Source organism: Peromyscus californicus, unplaced genomic scaffold, assembly GCF_007827085.1.
Source record: "Peromyscus californicus insignis strain IS unplaced genomic scaffold, ASM782708v3 Scaffold_10__1_contigs__length_136768540, whole genome shotgun sequence".
Lineage (NCBI taxonomy): Eukaryota > Metazoa > Chordata > Mammalia > Rodentia > Cricetidae > Peromyscus > Peromyscus californicus.
Genome location: NW_026294391.1, coordinates 90,912,734 through 90,934,123, shown reverse-complemented (window position 1 = coordinate 90,934,123; position 21,390 = coordinate 90,912,734). Strand labels below are relative to the sequence as shown.

The 21,390-nt window shown below is 39.3% G+C and overlaps 1 protein-coding gene and 1 pseudogene across 1 annotated transcript in view; both read left to right on the top strand.

Moving 5' to 3' along the window:
- Col4a6 (collagen type IV alpha 6 chain) overlaps positions 1 to 21,390 on the top strand; it is a 285,743-nt gene that overhangs the window by 149,509 nt on the left and 114,844 nt on the right. The window lies entirely within an intron of this gene.
- LOC128113503 (60S ribosomal protein L9-like) lies at positions 8,825 to 10,866 on the top strand (annotated as a pseudogene).

The following is a 21,390-nucleotide window of genomic DNA, read 5'->3' as shown; positions in this document are numbered from 1 at the left end:
GCACATGGAGAGAAGTTTTGGTAATATTCTTTCAAATTGGCATTTCCCTTCCTTGAAGTTTGAACTTGCTAATCAACCTAATTTCTAGATGTCCTTAACTTTTAAGGACCCTTGTATTTAAGTTTTCCAGAAGGTGTTTAATATGCAAGTGATATAAAGGCCTCCATGATTTTCCAACTATTGGTGGCTTTTGGGTGCTTCTACTGTTATTTGTTAAAGATCCTCCAGTGTCTATCTGGACTCATAGGAGACCAAGGCTCCCAAAAGAAATGTTGGTAGATCCCCAAAGCGAAAGTTGTAATTCTTTCTAGCTCTGTCTTGCTTAGGATTTCTTACTTATGTGAAGAGATACCATGACTACCACAACTCTTATAAAGGAAAACATTTAAATGGGTCTGGCTTACAGTTTCAGAGGTTTAGAGCATTATCATCATGGCAGGAAACATGGTGGCATGCAGGCAGACATGGTGCTGGAGAGGTAGCTGAGTGTTCTACATCCTGATCCTCAGGCAGCAGGAAGAGAGAGCAAGCCACTGGGTCTTCCCTGAGCTTCTGAAATCTCAAAGCCCATCCCCTGTGATGCCACTTCTTCCAACAAGCTCACACGTCCTAATAATGTCACTCCCTATAAGCCTATTTGGGAGGGGTGTCTTCATTCAATCCACCACAGTAACCCAGCTGCCTGAGCCTCCTGAGCCTCCTATAGATGCCAAATGAACTTCTAGCCTAGTGAATCCCATCTGTGATCCAAATGTATTCAGATATCACTTATAATCTCTCTCTCTCTCTCTCTCTCTCTCTCTCTCTCTCTCCTCCTGCTTTCCAACTCCCTTATTAGGAATGGGATGTAGGGCCTTAGGATATGCTGGGAAAGTGCTCTGCCCAAGACCTTTATGTCTTCCTCTTGATTGAAGAGTGTTCAAAGAGACAAAAGTTTCCTGTCAGAGCTAAAAGAGATGACCTTTGACATCTATTTCATCACCACCATCATCATTCAATGATAAATATAACATATAACATAAACTTAGTAATTTTTGTTACCAATATAAATAAAGCTTTTACTTTGTTAGATGTTGTACTGGGTATATAGTCTCTTATAATTTTTAATGAGATATAAGTGTCGTGCCATAGAATTTACCCTTTTAAGGAATTCAATTTGGTGGGGTTTAGTATATTCACAAGATTGTGCACCTGTCATCACCAACTAATTCCAGAATATAATAACATCACCTCATCTCATTTTAATTTTCATAGCAGCCTTTAAGTACAGTTATTTACTTTAAACTCCATTTTACAGATGATGCAACTACAATTTACAGAGATTAAATAGCTTGGCAAAATCCCACAGCATATAAGTGATGAAGGTGAACGTCAAAGACAGATGTCTCTGGTTCCCAAACTCGTACAACACCCCTCTTTTTTTACTCCCTTTGTCTCTCATTTACGCCATGGAATAATTCTTGTTAATAATGATACAAAAGGGGACATTTGTTGTGTCTTGTGACCACTTCTTGGCCTCTTTTTCTTTGTCCCTGACTGATGGATTGTGTCATTGTTGTTATTCCTCACAACCACACGTCTGGCCCACATCATATCATATAGTACACAGGTCCCCTGACAAAAATCTTTCTCAGACAGTGATATGGATTCGCATTGAAGGTCTAAAAGGTATGGTTTTGTAAGTTTGTTTTGGATCTTTGAGACAACCTGTTCAGTCTATATAATGTAAATACAACCTGTTCAGTCTATATAATGTTACTTGTATATGTATTTTCAGGGATGGTCCTTTGGTATTGGAAAATCAATTGGTATACTCTTCCCTAAAGAAGACTATTTTTCCCACTCTCAGCATTACTTAGTTGCCTACAGTGTTTTGTGTAGGGTTGAGGTCTCCTGGGCTCCCCCCGCCCCCCAAAAAATTAACATGTCTATTGTTGCTGTCCTTGTTTATCTCATATTTATTTAGGCAGTCATGTTGGTGAGACTTTTGTGTGTAACCTCTGACATTACTAGGAAGCACAATCTCACAACAAACTCCCTGTTCCTCTGGCCCTTGCAATCTTTCTGCTCCCTCTTCTGCAATGATCACTGAGACTTAAGTGCAAGAGTTCCTTTGTAGATCCACTTGGACTGTTCTGCACAACTCTGTTTTGATTGGTTGTGGTTTTCTGTAGTAGTCTCCATCTGTAAGAGAGGTTTCCTTGATGTAGGGTGAAGACTACGTCTATCTGTGGGTATAAGGACAACAATGTAATTAGGAATTGTGCTGGCTTAGTAAAGTGGTGATTGTAGGTTCTCCTCCAAGGTCCATGGCTTCACTAGCTCTGGGTAGTTGGCTAGGTTTCCAGTACCAGGCATGATTTATCTCTTGTTGAGCCAGTCCAATTAGAGAGCTGTTGGTTACCACCAAGGTATGGGTGCCACTGCTGCACTCCTAGGGTTATTGTACCATACTGGTCACTGTGGTTCATAAATGTCATAGCTGAGTTGGACCTTTTGTTGCTTCCCTCCTTTGGAAGCTTGTATGATGCCTTCTGGTACCATAAAAGCTGATCCTCATGAATGAGACATTCAGATCAGGTCCAGCTCATGGGTCTCTGGGCCCTGTTTATGAAGTAAATGATATCTTCAGCAATAGGGACTTACCTTCCACTTCTGGGAATGCAGTCAAAGGCAATGTTTTAGGAGTCTCTTAGAAAACCATGACCAGCAACACAAAAGATGGTCGGGATATTTGTTAAACGGTCTTTGTCTCTTGGAGGGAGTGTTGTCAGCCCAGGTGAGAAATTTTCATTTAAACTATATATATATATATATATATATATATACACTTGTGTGTATTATTATAGTTTGGGCTTTTGTTTGTTTGTTTGAGATAGATAGTTTGAGCTTAGATTTTAAGTTCTGGTCTGGTTACCCCATGCTAATTATATAATCTTGGGCATTTAAAAACAGTAAGCTTCTGTTTCCTCGCCAGAGAAATAATGGCACACACATCACAGTATTGCTATGATGTCTAAATCAAATGTACATGGTAAATGTCCCTCAAACAGCTCAATAGATGGTAGGTAGTAGCATCAGAGAGTGTATAAAAGGGCAATGATAGAGAACCCATCATGTTACATGGCCTGGACTCTCCCTAGGCTGCCTGCCCCCAAGGCAAAACTATTTGTTAAGCAAGGAAGTACCTGCCATGTACTATACCAATCAAGTTAAATTGTTCTACAAATTCTTGCCAGTTTAATCAACTAAAAGCATAAAAATCATTTTTGGCATTAAATCCTAGACTGCTTTTCTCAAAGCAGTCATGTCATTTTTCCATCTTTAAGAATTACCAGTGATTCCCGGTTGTCATCAAACAGTAAAACTCTACTTGGCCTGGAGTATACATAGCATGAATAGGCACAATGTCAATGTCAGTCAGGGTATGACCTGCCTAACTAGACCAAGTCATCCTGCAAGAGAAATGTGGTTGAGCAGAAGCAAAGGCCCAAATTTAGCTGAGATGATAACCCATGCATTACCGAGATTCAAGAGATTGGGGATAAGATCTCAAGTAGGACATAGACAGGTTATCAGTTGAAGATTTACATGGGCATGGTAAGCAGTGATCAGAGGTCCAAATAGGGTCTGTTGCTACACAGTCTAAAAGCAAGGAACCCCAAATTTGACTATCAGTAGAAGTTGTCCTTAGGTACTTAAAATTAGTGAGACACATTGATAAGGACTTGACTATTAATTGCTTCATCTAATCAGTAGTTTGCTCATTTAGTTAGTACTGTTATCATTTCCATTAAAAAAAAAAACCAAGGGAAACAGGATTTAAGCTGGAACATTGTAAAGTTAGGGTACAATCCCAGATCTGTCTAGTTCAAACATACATGCCCTCAACCATCATAAATGCCTCCCCAAACACAATGCTACCAGTGACTAAAGAGCACACACTTGGCCGCTTGGACACAAGAATAAAACTGTCTCAGCAATAAAACTGACATGTCACTTAACTAGATAGCTGTTGAAGGGAATGTCTTCCTTGTTGTCTACTATGTGGTACTGGCAGGATACCAATTGTATATTAGGACTTTCAGGAAAAGGCTAAGAAATTCTCTGAGCTGCATTGAAACAGATTGCTGTAGTGATTTGCTTCAGGATTTGATTATTTTGCTGCTGCTAACAGTTTACTTTGGCCTATACATGAATCTTGAAATTTTTGTCTTAATTACTTCCCATAGTCTAAATTTTCTAAACTAAACAACATAGTGGTTTCTATCACTATACCTTTAAATTCCTTATCTTTACTTCATCTGTGAAAGATGGTACAACAAGCTGGAGGAGGTGGCGTTCTTCCACTGAGAACCCATGTTTAAAAGTGACAATTTCTGTAAGAGATGATGTCTCACTTTGCAAGGATGGTGTTTGCTTTCTACAGAAATAGGACTAGAAGGGAATAGGCAAAGGAGGAAGACGGTAATAAGTAGCAGCCTCTGTTGGAAACTGTCTGGATCCCTTTGGAGGACAGAGAAAGCTGAGCTACCTCAGAATATAGTGGGAGGAGGAAAGAATAGTGGTATAAACTATGGCCAGTTTTACAGTAAATACAATACTGAAATTAACATCCAAAGAAGATAGCTTCCTAGAGAAGTAAGCTACAATGGTAATTGTGTTTCTGACTAGGGATACTGTAGTGAATGAATTATAAATAAAGCCAATAATGTATCATGTTAGTAAAGGTATAACAATTACAATGGAACTATAATGATTATGAACAATCTAGTCATGTGTCTCTGCTGTATTGCCTTTATAGTATGTATCTAAGATGCTCCCAAAAATGAACAAGGTAATGCACAGAGAGTAAGCATTTCGTTTACTTGTTTGCCTTCTTAGATATTAACTTTAAAGTACCTTCAAAAGTAATCTAAATGTTCTCCACATAGCCTTTAAAATACAAAATTCAGGGCTGCATTTCAAGAGTGCTTGTTGCTCCTACAGAAGACGAAATTGGTTCTAAGCACTTACATTGGGCTCCTCACTACTACTTCTTACCCCAGCTCCATGGAATCTGACACTTTCTTCTGACTGCTGCAGGCACCTGCACACATGTACACACTTTTGCACCACACACACACACACACACACACACACACACACACACACACACACACACGGGCGGGGGGGTGCGGGGGTGAGAGAAAGAGAAGCAATGATTTCCTAAAAAGGACTCAAATAGTACAAGAAGTAATCTCAAGAACTGATAGGATTGCATGGACTTAAGACGCTTGTAGACAGCAAAGGAAACAGTGTCTAGAGTGAAGAGAAAACCTACAGAATTGGAAAACATTCTTTGACAATTATACATTGGACTGGGGATTAGTATCCAGTATATGTAAAGAACTGCAAAAGTTAAACATACAATGAAATAAACCCATTCAATAAATGGACTAAAGAACAAAATAGACATTTTTCTAAAGAATTACAAATAAATGGCATCCTTAGTCATTGGGGAAATGCAAATTAAAACTTCTTTAAGGATCTATCTCACACCACAATAACTTCTACCAAGAAAACAAATCATAACAAATACTGATGTTGAATCCTTATTTACTGCTTGTGGGTATGTAAATTTGTACAGCCACTGTAGAAATAAGTATGGAGATTACTTTAAAAAACTGAAAATACAACTGGTATATAAAACAGCTATACCACTCATGCCTATATACTTGAAGAACTTTAAGTCCACATACCACATGCATATCCCTGTTTATTGCTACACTATTCACAGTAATCAAGAAATGAAACTATCCTTGATATACATTAATATGAATGGATAAAGAAAATGTGATACATATACACAATGAAATTTTATACAACCATAAAGAAAAATGAAATTATGACATGTTCAGGAAAATGGAATGAAGCTAGAAAAGATTTCATTAAGTGAAATATGCCACTTAGAAGGAATTACTTTATATCTCCCCTCATGTGTGCAAAACATGTATATGTGTGTGTGTGTGTGTGTGTGTGTGTGTGTGTGTGTGTACTATATTTACATGTGTCTGTAAGTCACAAAACTAGAAAGAGGATCATTAGAGGAGGAAGAGATCTTAAAGGAGGTAGAAAATAGAGAGAGTAGTGGAATACATGTAATAAGAAAAGAGAAGTAGGGAACTGAATCAGAGGCCATGGAGGAATGCTGCTTACTGGGTTGTTCCTCATGGCTTACTCAGCCTGCTTTCTTATAGCTTCCAGGACCACCAGCTCAGGGGTGGCCCCACTCACAGTGACTAGGCCCATCCATATCAATCATTAATCATTTGTGCAGGCAAATCTTTTGGAGACATTTTCTCGATTGGGTGTCTTCCTAAATGATTCTAGCTTGTGTCAAGTTAACATAAAACTAGCCAACACAACATTATTTTATAATAATAATCATGGTATATAAGTAAAACTTATTTTAAAATCAGAACACACATCCCAAAGTTACCAGTGGCTTCAATCAGAAGATAGGATTATGTAAAATATCACCACATCCCACCCCAACATGGGTGACAGCTCACAAAATCTGGGAACCTAGAGCACAGTGCATAGTCTACAAGTAGCTCAACAGGTTGGAGAGTGTACCAATTATTTTGAATCTCTTCCAGGCCGCTTACTGTTTTTTTTTTTGTTGTTGTTGTTGTTTTTGCATATTCTAGGCGACTAGTTTGGTCTCAGAATCTTCTTTGCAGCTTGGCTTTATTGTTCAACAGTCCTTATTGTTCACTCCTGGGAAGGAGAGTACGAATGAATCTGGTCAGTTTCAAGGACTTCCTGAAGCTTATTTTCCATTGTTTACCTTCTGTCTTAAAGTGCTTCCCTGCAGAATGGAATGTTTCAATCTCAGAGGAAACTGTTACACAATAGAACTAAAGTGTGGACATCAGGCACAGAGCTTATTTTTAATATCAGGCATAAGAGTGGGAAAAGTTAAGTATAGGGTAGTGAGTTGGGATATCTCAGAATGTGGAACGAGTTAAGGGAAAGCCCAGAGGAATGAAGGAGCTAAGCCTCCAACACTGATGCTTAGAGTAATTGCGGTGATTCATAGTCTCTCCCGCCCCCCTCCCCACATACACATGTTATAATCGCCATACCCAGGAAATACAACATTTACACAATACATAGGTAGAAAATCCGCATTCCAATTTCAATTTCACTCACTCTTCCCAATGATATTCTATTAGCTGTGTTTCGTATTTGTTTTATGACTGAATCCAATAAAATACTGGGCGTTGCGTTCAGTTTGTCAGTTTCCTTGATTTCCGTTAATCTAGAACAGCAGTTCTCAACCTGTGGATCACAGATCCATTTGGGGGGGGGGGGGTTGAACTACCCTTTTACAGGGTCATCTAAGACCACTGGAAAACACAGATATTTATATTATGATTCATAACATTAGCAAAATTACATTTATGAAGTAGCAACAAAAATAATTTTATGGTTGGGGTCACCGCTACATGAGTAACTATGGTAAAGGGTCAAAACATTAGGAAAGCTGAGAAACACTGCTCTAGAAGTTTCTCAGATTCTACTTTTTTTCCTTTGTTTTTTTATGACATTGAGGTTTTTTTTAAGAGTGCAGGCCAATATTTTGCAGATGTATCTCAAGTGGATTTGTATGATTTTTTTTCTCGTGAATATATTGTGATTAAACTTTTTTTCATCACAATGTTATGCTCTCATTGGGAGGAATAAAATGCCACTTTTTTTCCCCACTAGCAGTGATATTAATCATTCATTAGGATTGTGTCCAACATATTTCTCTATTGCAATGATATCAGTAAAGCTTTGAATTTGTATGAATATATCCTGTTCAGGAGCAGCCTCTTTAGGCTGAAAGTATAAATTACTTGGTTCACTGCAGAGCCCTGAGTTGAAAAGGCATTATCCCTAATTAAAAGAAAAAGTAGAAGAGATTCATTTTAATAAAATAAGCTGGCACTAAGCTTCTTAGCCAAATTCATGAGCTATTCACATGACAAGGGACCTTATCTATATAAGAGGTCCCTTATCCAAATTGTGAACTGCTCATGGCTGATTATGTTTCAGTCTTTTTGGACAATTCTTGCCTTGGTCTAAGTTAGTTCTCTTATACATATGGTTGATCAGTATGTATGCCTATATTATTAGAACTGAGCCTACTGCCTACTCTATAGTAGAAGCTCAAAGTCTGTGCAGTATGTTTTTACCCAATTACAACTACTGTCGTCATGAATGAGAATCTAATCACGCTAAGTGGGAAATATACTTGATTTTGTCAGCTGGCACCAGCGGGAATTCATTTGGCTGCTTGTGCATTTTCCTTCTCATGGGAAATGACAGAGCTTTCGGTTTTCATCCAGATCTTTGACCTTCTTCTTCAGGCCTTAGTCAGGGTTGTTGTGCAAAGGAGGGCTTCTTTATGTTGAGATCAGAAGATTTCCGAAGTCAACCAAGGATCAGCCCTGTGCTTGTTAGGATTCAGTTTGGCTGCAAATGACAGAAAACCCGAAATTATAGTGGGTTAAATAATAGAGCCGTTTATTCCTCTCTGATGTACAATTCCTCACTTCTGGCCAAGATAGCATAACAAGAACCAGATTTACTCTCCTGCTGGAAACCAGGGCGAAACCAGACCAAATGAAAACAATAGCTTTCAGACGCTGGAAATGAGGCAACAACAACAACCAAAAAAAAAAACAAAACAAAAACAACCAGTCACCCCTGCAAGACAGGAAACAATGAAGGCGAGCCCCTGAGCCCTGTAAGTTTCTCCAGCTTAGTGCCTGGAAGGCTTCCAGGCAAAGGTATGGAGAAAGAATACCAAAGCCGAGTTTCACAGGTGAGGAGATGATCCTTGCTCAAAGTCCTGGGGTATCACAGCAGCTCGAATTTGCACAGCAAAGTCCTGAAGAAGAGAGGGCTATGTGAAAGAACTTGAGATCTATGGCAAGTCTCCACTTAATGTTAGCCTGGGTGAGTACTGATCAGCATGTGTGTGTAAGGAATTTAACCTAAACCAAGGAAAAAAGCATCCAAAAGGAACAGCAATAACAATCGCAATCCTCAGACATATTAGTGCTTCGATGCTCAACCAAAGTGGAAAAGCTCCTTTTTGACAGAGCATCAGACTGAGTACTCAAAAGTTCTTGCTTCTGGAATGGTGTCAAAATAGCCTTAGATTCAAGGATGTTCTAGACCTGGCTAATAAAACAGGCTTGGAGAGACTCTTTTCCCAAGTAATTTAACTGTTTCCCAGAAAAAAGTCCAAGTATATTTATATAAATACAAACAGTCCAGCAACAATCAAGATAAATTTCACATCTGGCATCCAATAGAAAGTCATCAGACATTCAGATAAACTGAAAATATTGACCACTAATGAGAAAAGTCAGTCATTCAAAAACTGTCCTATAAGTAATAGATGATAGAATCAGTAAACAGGTATTTTAAAATAGTTAATATAACTGTGTTTGCACATATTCAAGCTCCTAAAGGAAAGACTGAACAGATCAAGACTTCAGAAAGACCTAAATAGAACTTGGAAAGATAAAGAATGCAATGTTGAGATGCTGTTCAAGTCTACCTAGGAAGTTAAGTATCTGAATGACACAGCTCAATAGGCTCTTTCCATCTTGTTACCCCTCCATTTATGATTTTCAAATTGAGTCCAAAGTTGTTACTCTAACTTAAATCAACAGATCTTCATCTAAACAGAGCAAGAGACTAGGAAAAACAAGAATACCCTTCCATTTAAAATCACTTATACATTTCATGGTTTATAAGTTTATTTTCTATTACTGTGATAAAACACTGACCAAAAACCTTCTTGGAGAGGAAAAGGTTTCATTATACAATTCTTGGGTTATACTCTATCAAGGAGGAAATTCAGGTCAGGAACTCATGGCTGGAAGCCATGTCAGAATGCTGATTACTGCCTTCTTCCCCATAGCCTGCTTTCTTAAATCATCCAGGACCATGGGTCAAACGGTAGAGCCACACACAAAGGGTTGGACCCTCCCACATCAATCATCAATAAAAAAATACCCCATAGATTTGCTTCCAGGCTGATCTTATGGAAGCATTTTCTTAATTGGTGTTCCTTCTTCCCAGATAACTCTACCTTGTGTCAAGTTGACAAAAAACTAATATATGTGGCATCACTTTTTTGAGTGCATTTACATAAGTCAAAACTTTAGTACACTGTCGCATTCATCTGAAAGTGAAGTTGAAAATTATAGTCTTGCTTTGCTCTTACTTCAAAAATAAAGACCGTTCCTAGCAACAAGACAGTTTACACTCCAGAAAATGTCAGCATCACTCAAAAGCAATACAAAGTTATCACTAAGGGCCCCAGAAGAACTCTCTGGAGGGACTGCAGTCATATAAATGTAGAACTTGATATCCTTAAAAGGAAAAAGAAGAGACTATAAGTTGACAAATAGTGGGGAAATAGAAAGGGACTAGTTTTTGTTCATACTATCTGTAGTTAAGTACAGAATATGGTCAGGGATGTTACAGTGAGATTCTGTTACAAGATGAAGAGTTTTTACACTCAATTCCCCATCAATACCATTGTTTTTCAATAGAATGGATCTTTTGTTGAAATCTAAAATTTCTTGGGTAAAAAGTACATCCTCAGGGTTCAGATGAATATAGATGCCACTTGTTTAGGATCTCAAGTTCAGAAAGAGGAGTTAATTTGTGAAGGAAGTGATATTGAACTTGTTTCAAATTGAGCTGTTTGCTTTGGTCCAGAAAACCACAAAAGTTAAGAACAAGGCTATCAGAACATTTTGGGATAGTATCTATGTTTCTGAAAAGGAAACAGTACAGCTGGGCAATGAATAAGATCTAAGTTCCCAGCTAGATAAACAAGACACTGGATTATTAGGCAAATCTAGGGCATTTTAATGATTCAATAAAAGACTTCTATTGCTTTGGTGCATTCTTAATCTCTGTAAATTAGTTGGCAAATAAAGTAGACCAACCCAAGAAAAACATAAGGGGGGCATTAAGACAATTTATGAGGTAAGGATGTTAATCCCTTGGACCCACATGGTAGAAGGAGGGACCTGACTCCCACAAATTGTAATCTAACCTCTATATACTCACCATGATGGGTGTGCACTGCCCTTAAATAAATAAATACGTAAATAAGTGTAAAGTTTTTAAAGAACTGGTCTTTATTCTGGGTGGCTACTATTTCTAGCTAAAATACCAGAGTTCAATCAGTTAGCAAAGAATGGGAGAGTAAGAATATGGAGGAAACAAGCCATCACTTGTCCATTTCAGATCCTTGTCATAGTTCTGAAGAGGTTCTTATCCATGTTTGAATAACATTATGATTCTTGGCTTTAAAATAACCTTAATAAAACCCACCCTATGTATTTTTTGATACCCAGAAATTTAAAATTTATGTAATTTGGTTTAAAGTTGTTTTTTTTAAATCCCAGCCCCCACATCTCTGTATACTTTTGGATTTATATCAAACTGCCAGAGTTATTCCATTTTCCAGGTCAGTGGCACCGAGCTGGAAGTGGAATTTACACTTTGTTTAACTTTTAACTACATTTATCGTGTCTCAGACACCAAGGCTATTCAATGTGTTTATATCTTAGTCCTGACATGGCTTGCTCTCTTTCTTTCCTAATAAAGTCACCACCACCTACATCTGAAACCAACTTTTACAAGGCCCTTCATAATGCATGCTGTTGAACTTCCTTGTCTTCTTCCTGAAAGAAGCAGTTGGCCCCCAATAGGTGCAAGCTTTTCTCCCAACTGTATAACACCTACACAGACTTTCTTCCAGTTGTCTACATAACTGATCCGAAGGGCTGAATCACCTGGTTGCTACAACTCAATGACCATTTGAACAGCTTTTCACTATTTACAGGGCCATTATTGCTCTTATCATGTCAAACTGGGCTCCATTCTCTTCAGGGAATGGTAAGTGGCCACGTTGTCGGTCAATGTTCTTCCTCAAGCAAGAAAGTATTACTGAAAAAATGGCAGTTGTTTCAAGATGCTGCACAAATCACATGTCATAGCTGGCTCACTAAATGTTCCTGCAGAGCATTTTGCACTAGCTCTGTGTGCTATCTTGAGAACACAGACCAAAAACTCTGCAGGAAGTCAGGCCTGGGTGCTTTCCAGTTGCTAATGGCTTTGATTGCTTTAACAACCTTCCCTTCAGACACTGCAGTGTGACATTTTCACTTTCCCCTGTAAAAGCTCTCTCCTCCTGTAATCATATTGCTTCTGTGTGATTAGCATCACAACCGTCATTATTCTTTACGCCAAGTCATAGTGAAGCGGCAACTTATCATGCATAAGGGTTTGGAATAGAAAACTAACATCTTAAAGAAGTGCTTTGGTGGAAGAAGTTAGGATGGAACTTTCAGTGCTGATTTGTATTCCAGATTATGAACTCGGGGAGGATGCTTTCCCTGCTGGTTATTCTACTCTGGATCCTGAGGGCTAGCTTACTGTGGACCTGTCCACAGAGTTCATATTGGAATATGTCTAGTAGTTATCCTCTCTGCCTTGCTCTGTCTCAGTTGGTTTCCATTGAGCCCCCAGAATGAACAGTCCTGGGTCACTTGGGAAAGTGAGGATTTTTGACTTGACAAGGCACTGTGTCTGGTACCATTTTCTTTTTGGTAAGACCTAGCTGTTGCGGAAGAATTGTTCTCACTGCCACTCAGCTGTGCCAATCAAGCCACCTTGAATCAAGGAAGGAGTCAGTGATTGGCTGTCTGGGATCAGCCATAGAGATGTTTGAGGACTGAGGAAGTCGGATAGAGAGGGACAGGAAGAGAGGAGGTTTCCGGGGCTTTGGGACCTGGAAAACATGGAAAGTAGGGTCAGCAGATCATCCCTCCACTGTTCCTTGGATTTATCAGGTTTTAATTTCAATTTCTAACTCCCAAGTTTTTATTCATACTAGAATAATTTAGATAAACACTATATCTTGCCATTGTGTAAAAGGAAGGATGGGGGTAGAGAGGTAATGTGAAGCAAAAACAACTTATGAGCGTATACAGATATTTTCAGAATGAGGAAATGGAGATTAGGATATTAAGCTGCTTTCCAGGTAAGGTGGAAAGAAATCTTTTTTCAACATGGATTTTTGAAACTTGATGCTGTATGATCACAAAAACTAGAACTTGGTTCCATTTATTTTAAGTATTATCTTTTGACCATGACTATCAAAGTTGGGATGGCAGCTTGAACTGTCCAATACTATTAATACTATAAATTGAAAACACTTGTTATAGCTAAGTACCTCTCTTTCTACTTTCTTTTTATTGATTTGTAAAATGTATCATTCTTTGAGCTGGATTGCACTAAATCTGTGAAGTGTCTAAATCTGAACAGTGATTCTTCCCAGGAGAGGCAAATCAAGGAGGGTTTTGTGGTCTTTCAGAGAAAAAGAAAAAAAAAAAGAAAACAACAACAAAAACCCCCACCTTGTTGAGAGTTTCGTCTAATGACATATAAAAGACCGATTCAGCTTTAAGTTTCTGTGCCTTTCTTCTCAGTGGATTACACCTAAAGCACCAGGGCTGTCAGCCCTTCACCAGTCAGCCAGGGCAATGGAGTTGGATTAGCAAATCAATAAATATAACATTAAGCTGATTTTTTTTCTGCCTCTGTATTTTGGGCTTCTTTGTCTTGCTCACATTTCTTTCTTTCTTACTTTCTTTCTATTTTTTTTTCCTATTTTTGAGACAAGGTCTCACTATGTAGTCCTGACTGTCCTGGAACTTGCTATGCAGAGCAGCCTGCCTCTGTCTCCTAAGTGCTGGGAATAAAGACAGGCTCTACCATACCGGGTATTTGCTCACATTTTTTAAGTGTGACCCTTCTTTAGATCTACCAGCAGAACATCTTTAAAAAAAAAACAAACAAATAAGTCTCCAATGATTTTCCTCCCACCCCCACTCCCATATTCTCTATTAAAGCCTCTGTCTTCATCCCACCTCTTTCCCTTTGGAAATCAGTGACCATTCTGCTCACCCTGTCATCATTCAAACCCTAAGATTCACCACAGGCTGTCCATCTTCCCTTTCTGCCTCTGCTCTTTCAGCCACTGGCACTGCACTGAGCTTTTCTAGCTTCCAAATTTTTCCAAGCCACTAATCCAGTCAGACTCTTGAAGGATACAGATAAGGAAGCAGCCCCAGAAAAGGAAGTAAGTTTGGGAGGAAATCATGTAACAGTTAGAATATGGGAGCACCCCATTTTTCAGCTTCTAGTAATCCTCTTCTCCATTTCATTTATCAAGCAGACAGAAAATACTCCAGAATGTGAGAGTGGGTTGCTGCGTTAGAAATAATCCACTTGTCTGACAAGCAGGAAAAAGTTGCTTTGGGCCATTCTCCTCTAAGAAGTCAAATAAAGGGTGGGGTGGTAGCGCATACCTTTAACTGGGAGGTAGAGGCAGGTGGATCTCTGAGACTGAGGCCAACCTGGTCTACAGAGTGAGTTCCAGGACAGCCAGGGCTACACTGAGAAACCCTGTCTCATGCCAAGACAACACCACCCCCGACCCCTGACACCAGAAAAAGTCAAAGAAGAGGTGAGTGATACTGTTCAGTTTCCACATCTATTTCACTGCCCTCAAACGCCATCTTTCATTGTTAGGTAAGATTGCCTAGCTAGTGGAATTGTTATAAAAACTAAGATCATACATGCAAAGTAGCTGTCACATAGTATGTGTAAATGAACAGCAGGTGTTGCTGGAGTTTTCCTGCCTGGCCCACAGTCAGGACAAATCTCTCTCACCCGCCAGTCCCAAGCCGCTCAAACCCGATCAAGTAAACACAGAGACTTATATTGGTTACAAACTGTATGGCCGTGGCAGGCTTCTTGCTAACTGTTCTTACAGCTTAAATTAATCCATTTCTATTAATCTATACCTTGCCACGTGGCTTGTGGCTTACCGGTACTTTACATCTTCCTTGTCATGATGGTGGCTGGCAGTGTCTCCCCCTCAGCCTTCCACTTCCCAGCTCTATTCTCCTCCTTGTCCCGCCTATACTTCCTGCCTAGCCAATGGCCAATCAGTGATTTATTTATTGACCAATCAGCAACACATTTGACATACAGACCATCCCACAGTAAGCAGGACTTAATAGTATAGTTATTTATTTCTCTGGAACTTAGTGTGTTCTCTTTTGGTGCTATGGTTTCTGATTAGTCTATAAACAAAGAAAATTGAGATTTATGGCTCTAACTACCAGCTCAAGGTGAGGTCACCTGGTTTGCCACCATAGTGTCATTTTTGTATGTTAATTGATAGCTCTTTGGCTGTCCTTTCGTGCCCCTCTTGAAAAAACAGAGTGAGTAACAGAGGATGGGGTATAAGGTTTATTTTAAGCTCAAGTCTGGAAAATAGCTATTCTTAGCTTTGACTTTCATAATCCAACTGGCATAAATGAAAGAGAAAACTTGTCATAAGGCATGATTATTTTTCTTGGATGAGTTCACTTCTTGAGAATTCACAAACCAATTTTCCTTACTTGTAATTAACATGGTAGATTTCTACAAAGAGATCTCAGCAGAAGAAAATGTCTGTTTTGAAAAAAATAGTCAGAGGCATCACTAATGGCATTGCCTGGCTTCATGATGCATTTACTTCCTATTTAGTTTCTATAACTTTTTCCAGGGTATTCTCCAAGGCAAAGCTTATGTTTGGGTCTTGAACGTCAAAGCTCAGTTCATTTACATCTAGCAAAAGTTTGATTTCCCAAATCTCAATTCCAAACAATTATTTCTTCCTGAAGGCATACACAGCTTCTCCTGGGTTTTTGTCTTAGGGATTTTAATATACTTCCTCTTTCAGTGTTCCTTGGATTTTAAATTTTACTACCTCTTCTCTCAAATTCTCCCTTGTGTCCTTTGAGCATCAGTTCTGGCTTATTAAAGGTTAAACAATTAACCATAGAGTGCCCAGGTAAAATTTTCCAAGATCCAAGAGTATAAATGTAGGCACAATGACCCTCAAGTTTGAGGGTTTGAGTTGTCTGCTCTATTATTCAGAAATTTCTAGGTAAGCAGAAACTTCCCGGTTGATGAAAGAATAACTTCATAGGAGAGACTGCAGTGAACTTTGAGTGACAGACAGGATTTGGGCAGAAATCAAGTGGTATAATATGAGTGTGCCATATAGGTAAAAAAGCACAGTGTAAATGCGGGCCAAGGCACTTAGTTTGCCTTGAGTATGAGATTGTCTTAAGGAGGTATTATTGGAGGATAACTATTTGAACATAGTTGGAATTATGCTCAAGATAACCTATTTGACAAGATGGACTTATGTTTTCATTTAGTAATCAAATGAAAGGTTCTTCATTCTATTTTTGTTTACTCCCTTCCACTTTACTCCCTTTTTTTTTTTTTTTTTTTTTTTTTTTTTTTTTTTTTTTTGGTTTTTCGAGACAGGGTTTCTCTGTGTAGCTTTGCGCCTTTCCTGGAACTCGCTTTGGAGACCAGGCTGGCCTCGAACTCACAAAGATCCGCCTGCCTCTGCCTCCCGAGTGCTGGGATTAAAGGCGTGCGCCACCACCGCCCGGCCCTTACTCCCTTTTTTTAATAGTTCATGTATTTCATAAAATAAAAATTAATATCATCTAAAAATAATGCCATTCAAACTCCCCTAAACAGAACTGATTAATATTCACATACACACATACACTCCCAGACTTTTTCCCTTGAAAACATAGTCATTTAAATAAATTCATATGGAGAAAAGCAGAATTCTAAAATCCATACCCCTTCTTGTATGATGTGTACAACCCCTTCTTTTCAAAATTTTATCTACAAATATGACAGGGTCTTTCTCCTTGATTAACTTATATTACCTGGTAAAGGCATTACAACAGTCACTTTCATGAATACGTTATGTTATGTAAAAATTTTTATCTGACTTTGAAGAAAAATCTTCAAGGTTCAAGAGACCCATGAGACTAGTACCTGAGAAGACCTCCTAAGACTAAATGCCAGCAGGAAACCAGCAAGAAAACAGAATCTTAGTCCTAAAGCCACAAAGAACTTAATCTTGCCAATGGCAAATGATCTTAAATTATGCTCTAGCTAGTTCTGTGAATTCAGCCAGGAGAGTACATTAATGCTGTTTTCTTATATTCTACATTTTTTTCATTCTTTGGCAAAGTGGACTGCCACTGATGGAGGAGCAACTCCCCAGGCCAAGGCAAATCTTAAGGATAACAAATAGCATATCCCAGACCATACTATACCTGTGAAAATTGGGCAATCCAGGATCCATACTCTAAACCACCCCTTCTTTCTGTCTTTTACTATTCCTCTGCATCGGTCATCTTAGGTCCAGGTAACAGAAAAGTAGAAATAACCTTATATCCCAGTGCCCAGTGAATTGTTCAAACTAGCCAATCCAAGACCTATTACCCTGCCTTCCATTTCTCCATAGAAACCATAGAAAGCTTCCTGCTCATGATACTCCTCCCCTTCATCTCCTCACAGTCCTTGGTGTTTCCCTACATGGCTCTATTTGTTAGAGCAAACTACCTCCTCTTGGGAACTACAAGAAACTATGTTTTAAATAGTACTCACCTCTTAATCTGGAGGGCTAAAAAAAAAAACCTAAATTAATAATTTAAAAACCCTAGATTCTAAAACAGTGAGAGTCCCTGAGAAGAGGCCCAGCTAAATTGTACTGATGAAAACTGTGAATTCATAAGTTTTCATTGTTTTAAGCTCCAAGGTTAATCTTCTAAATGCATGGAGATTTGTTTTGCCGCAACATAAAACCCTGGTTAATATAGGATATATATCACTATGGCATGGAACGATTTTGAGTACATAAATGAAGTACTTGGAGATGAACATGAAATAGCAGTAAAATTAGGGCAGATGAGAAGCAAAAAATGGAGAAAGCATGGCAGGAAGGCTTGGTGATAATGAGGATCAGTGGTTCATAACTTGGAAATTACCTGGAGTAGATTTTGGGACACAGACACCCAGGGCTCACCACCTCTAGAGGCTTTCCTTAATCTGTCATGAATAGAATGGATAGTCAGTATTCTGTCTCCCTGAGTAACTCCATTGCACACCAAAGGTTGAGAACCACTGGCAAATAGAGGTAGTGAATGAATACCATTCTGAATCAAGGCTGCTGAGAGGGAAAGGAAAGGAGATTGGCTAAAAAAAAAAGCCATTGCTAAAGAAAGCACCAATAACCCAACAGTAAGAAGACTGGGAATACTCTGGATTCTGCTTTTGCCATTGACTTGTTTGTTTTTAACTGAGTTCCTATTCATCTAGTGGGTATTTTTTAGGAAATTTCTCTTGGAGAGATAGAAACTTTAAGCTGGCTATGCATGTATTCACTAGAAAGAGAACTGGGGTTTAAGGAATACCCTGGGTGAAGGAAATCATTTGGGCAAAGCCTTAAATTGATGAGCGGTGCTCTACACACTGACTTGCAGTTAGACCCAGTGAGTGAAGTTAGAGTAACTGAGCCTCCGGACAGAGGCACTGATGCCACGGGAAACAAAGGCTCATTCTCATTCCTTTAAGAGAGAGGAAATAAGCTGATTTCAGGAAACTGGTGCTGGGGCAGATGACCTGAAATATAATATGAAGAAACTTTGAGAAAACGTGGAGATCAAAGAGCTTATGGGCTGATACAGTGAGCAAACCATAGGGCCGAGACTCTGGATTAGAGCAGAGGAGAGGAAGGGAGAGGACTGAGACAAACGAACACACAGATATACCTAGGGAGTGGGTAAGTGACTGCCTAGGACAGTAGAGCAGTGGGAAACGGAAACGTAGGCATGTGTACAAAAATAAGAAGTCACTACTAGTGGTGATGGAGTCTCCTTTTTATATAGTGAAGATGTTCTAAAGTTGTGATGTTTACAGAATTTTGCAAAGCTCCTAAGGACCTTCTAAGAATTACTAGATTGCTGTGTGCTTTAAGAGTGTGAATTGTATGATGTGAATTATATCTCACTCAAGCTGTTTAAAACAAAGCAGAGAGACACACCTGAAAGAAAGATAAAGTGAAGTCCCTGGGGATGTGAGAGTAAAGGATGGGACAGGTTGCAAGTTTTGAACACGGTAAGATAGTGATAAGGAATCTGGTGATGACAAATCTATTTTGGCTTTTAGGGTAGAGGAAGTGAAAATGTGTTCATTAGATTTCAGGTGTTCTTAGGTATACCTGACTGCTGTTGGACGACATGGGGAATCCATCCACTGTCAAGTCTTCCTTGCCAAGGTGGGAGCATGAAGAATGGATGGAAACATGCTGGAAATAAAGTAATTTGCTTGCTTTTCACACTTTATAGGATGTTACTCCCACCAGACAGTTGCATGAAATAGGAACTGGCAATATCAATGGCTAGTTAAGAGAGCCCAGGATTCCCCCCCCCCATTTATAGACCCCCAAAGAGAAATTTTCTGGCACGATATCTGATTCTGTTTCATATTTCTTGCTGTAGTTCAAGATGTGCTGTGTCACACATAAGCTGGTCACTTGTAGCTAGAGCACCAGATGGCCATTTCTCCCTGCCTTAAATGGTTGAGTCTGACCCAAGTTCTTAAGAGTATAAATAATTTACTCGCTATTCAACTGAGTCCAGTTATATTATTTCCCAAAATACACTGCCTGCACTCTTACATTTACTAATACTTTTCCTGCCAAGGTCTTCTAAATATCTCATATATTTATTTTATTGGTAAAAATACAGCCTGACCCAAACTCTGAAGTAAATTGTAGATGATGGGAGCATCTTTAGTCAGCCCAGTGGGTTTTTTAGAGTCAAACTGTCCCTCTCTCTTGGGACTAGAAACAACCATGGGAGCTGCTGCTTTCCATCATAGGTTTATTGGCTGATGAGGCCTGTGGCTGGTGTGGTTTTCCTGTGTTTAGCTTTTGGAGCTCTCAGAGACAGTTGCTTGGAACAGAGAGCTGACAGAATTATTGCCCAGCAAGCTTGCCGGCCACAGCTCACAGCACTCCACCACCAGTGACTGATTTTATGGCTGATTTAATGAGCTGAACAAGTATTTGAAGAAGTACAGTGAAGAGCTGTTGGCATCCTGCTCTGCTATCTGAAGAGGTCTGAACGTCTTCTCATTAAGCCATCCCTCTTCTATTTCTTTTTGCTCAAGGTTTTGTTGTCCTCCCTGAAGTACCTGGACAGTACCTCCTGTGCAGCTGTAGCTTCTCATGAGCTCACTGGGGAGGAAGACTGGGACTTAGCTCCCCCAGTTTCCATGTGGCAAATGGAAACCTACAAGAACAGAAAATGACTCAATTTCTCGTTCTCTTACTGTTCCAGGCCATCAAACTTCTTAGTTACATTTAGATTATTGGATTATTTTTTATTAAACTTGAAAATTTCAAAAATTACCTTTACACTATCATTACATGTGAGACGCACCACCTCTTTAAGTAACTCTATTAACTGAGTGTCATTATGTAACCACCCCAAAGTTCACTGACTTAAAACCTTTATAATAGATCTCAATGGTCCCCAAGTTTGCTGAGCATTGGCCAGTCTGGGCTCAGTCATGAGTCTGTGGTAAGCTAGGAGTTCCTAGGCTGGATGCAGTTATGCTTCATGTTTTTCCTCGTCCAAACATCAGTGGGCTAGACTCAGCATGTTCTTTTTATGTTTAAGGCTGCAATGCAAAAGCAAACAGATACACAGAATGCCTCTTAGGCATAAGCTATAAAAGACTTACAGTTAATTTTCATAGCATTCTGTTAGCCAATGTAAGTTATATGATACAACCCAGAATCAATTAGTGGGAAGTATACCCCATCTCATCTAGGGAGAAAAAAATCACTAAAATGGCACAGATAAGGAACCAACAAAGAATCAAAGTCAAAAGTACAATCTGCCACAGATGGGTGAGGCCATATGATTGCTCCCATTTTACAGATGAAAAACATGATGCTCAGAGCTAAATGATTCACTCAAGGTCACACCAAAAATTTGGAGAGTGCCAAAATATAAACCCAACTCTCACAACTCTTCATTCTAGCTGTTTTACCATTCTCAGTGTCCCTACTACTTTCCCCTAACTTGCTAAAGGCCTCCAAGTATTTGGGGCAATGACAACTTGAGGCATGGTACTGCTTCCTTTCATTCATTTGCCCTTAAGATTTGGTCCATTTTCCTCTTTCATAGTCATCACCTCCTACCATTCAAATCTGACTTGGCATGGGAGATGAATGAAATTCCCTCAGCGTGCGCGCGCGCGCGCGCGCGCGCGCGCGCGCATGTGCACACACACACACACACACACACACACACACACACACACACACAAAGCATATACACGAATTCTCTTATCTCTGAAACAGATCGTGCAAATAGT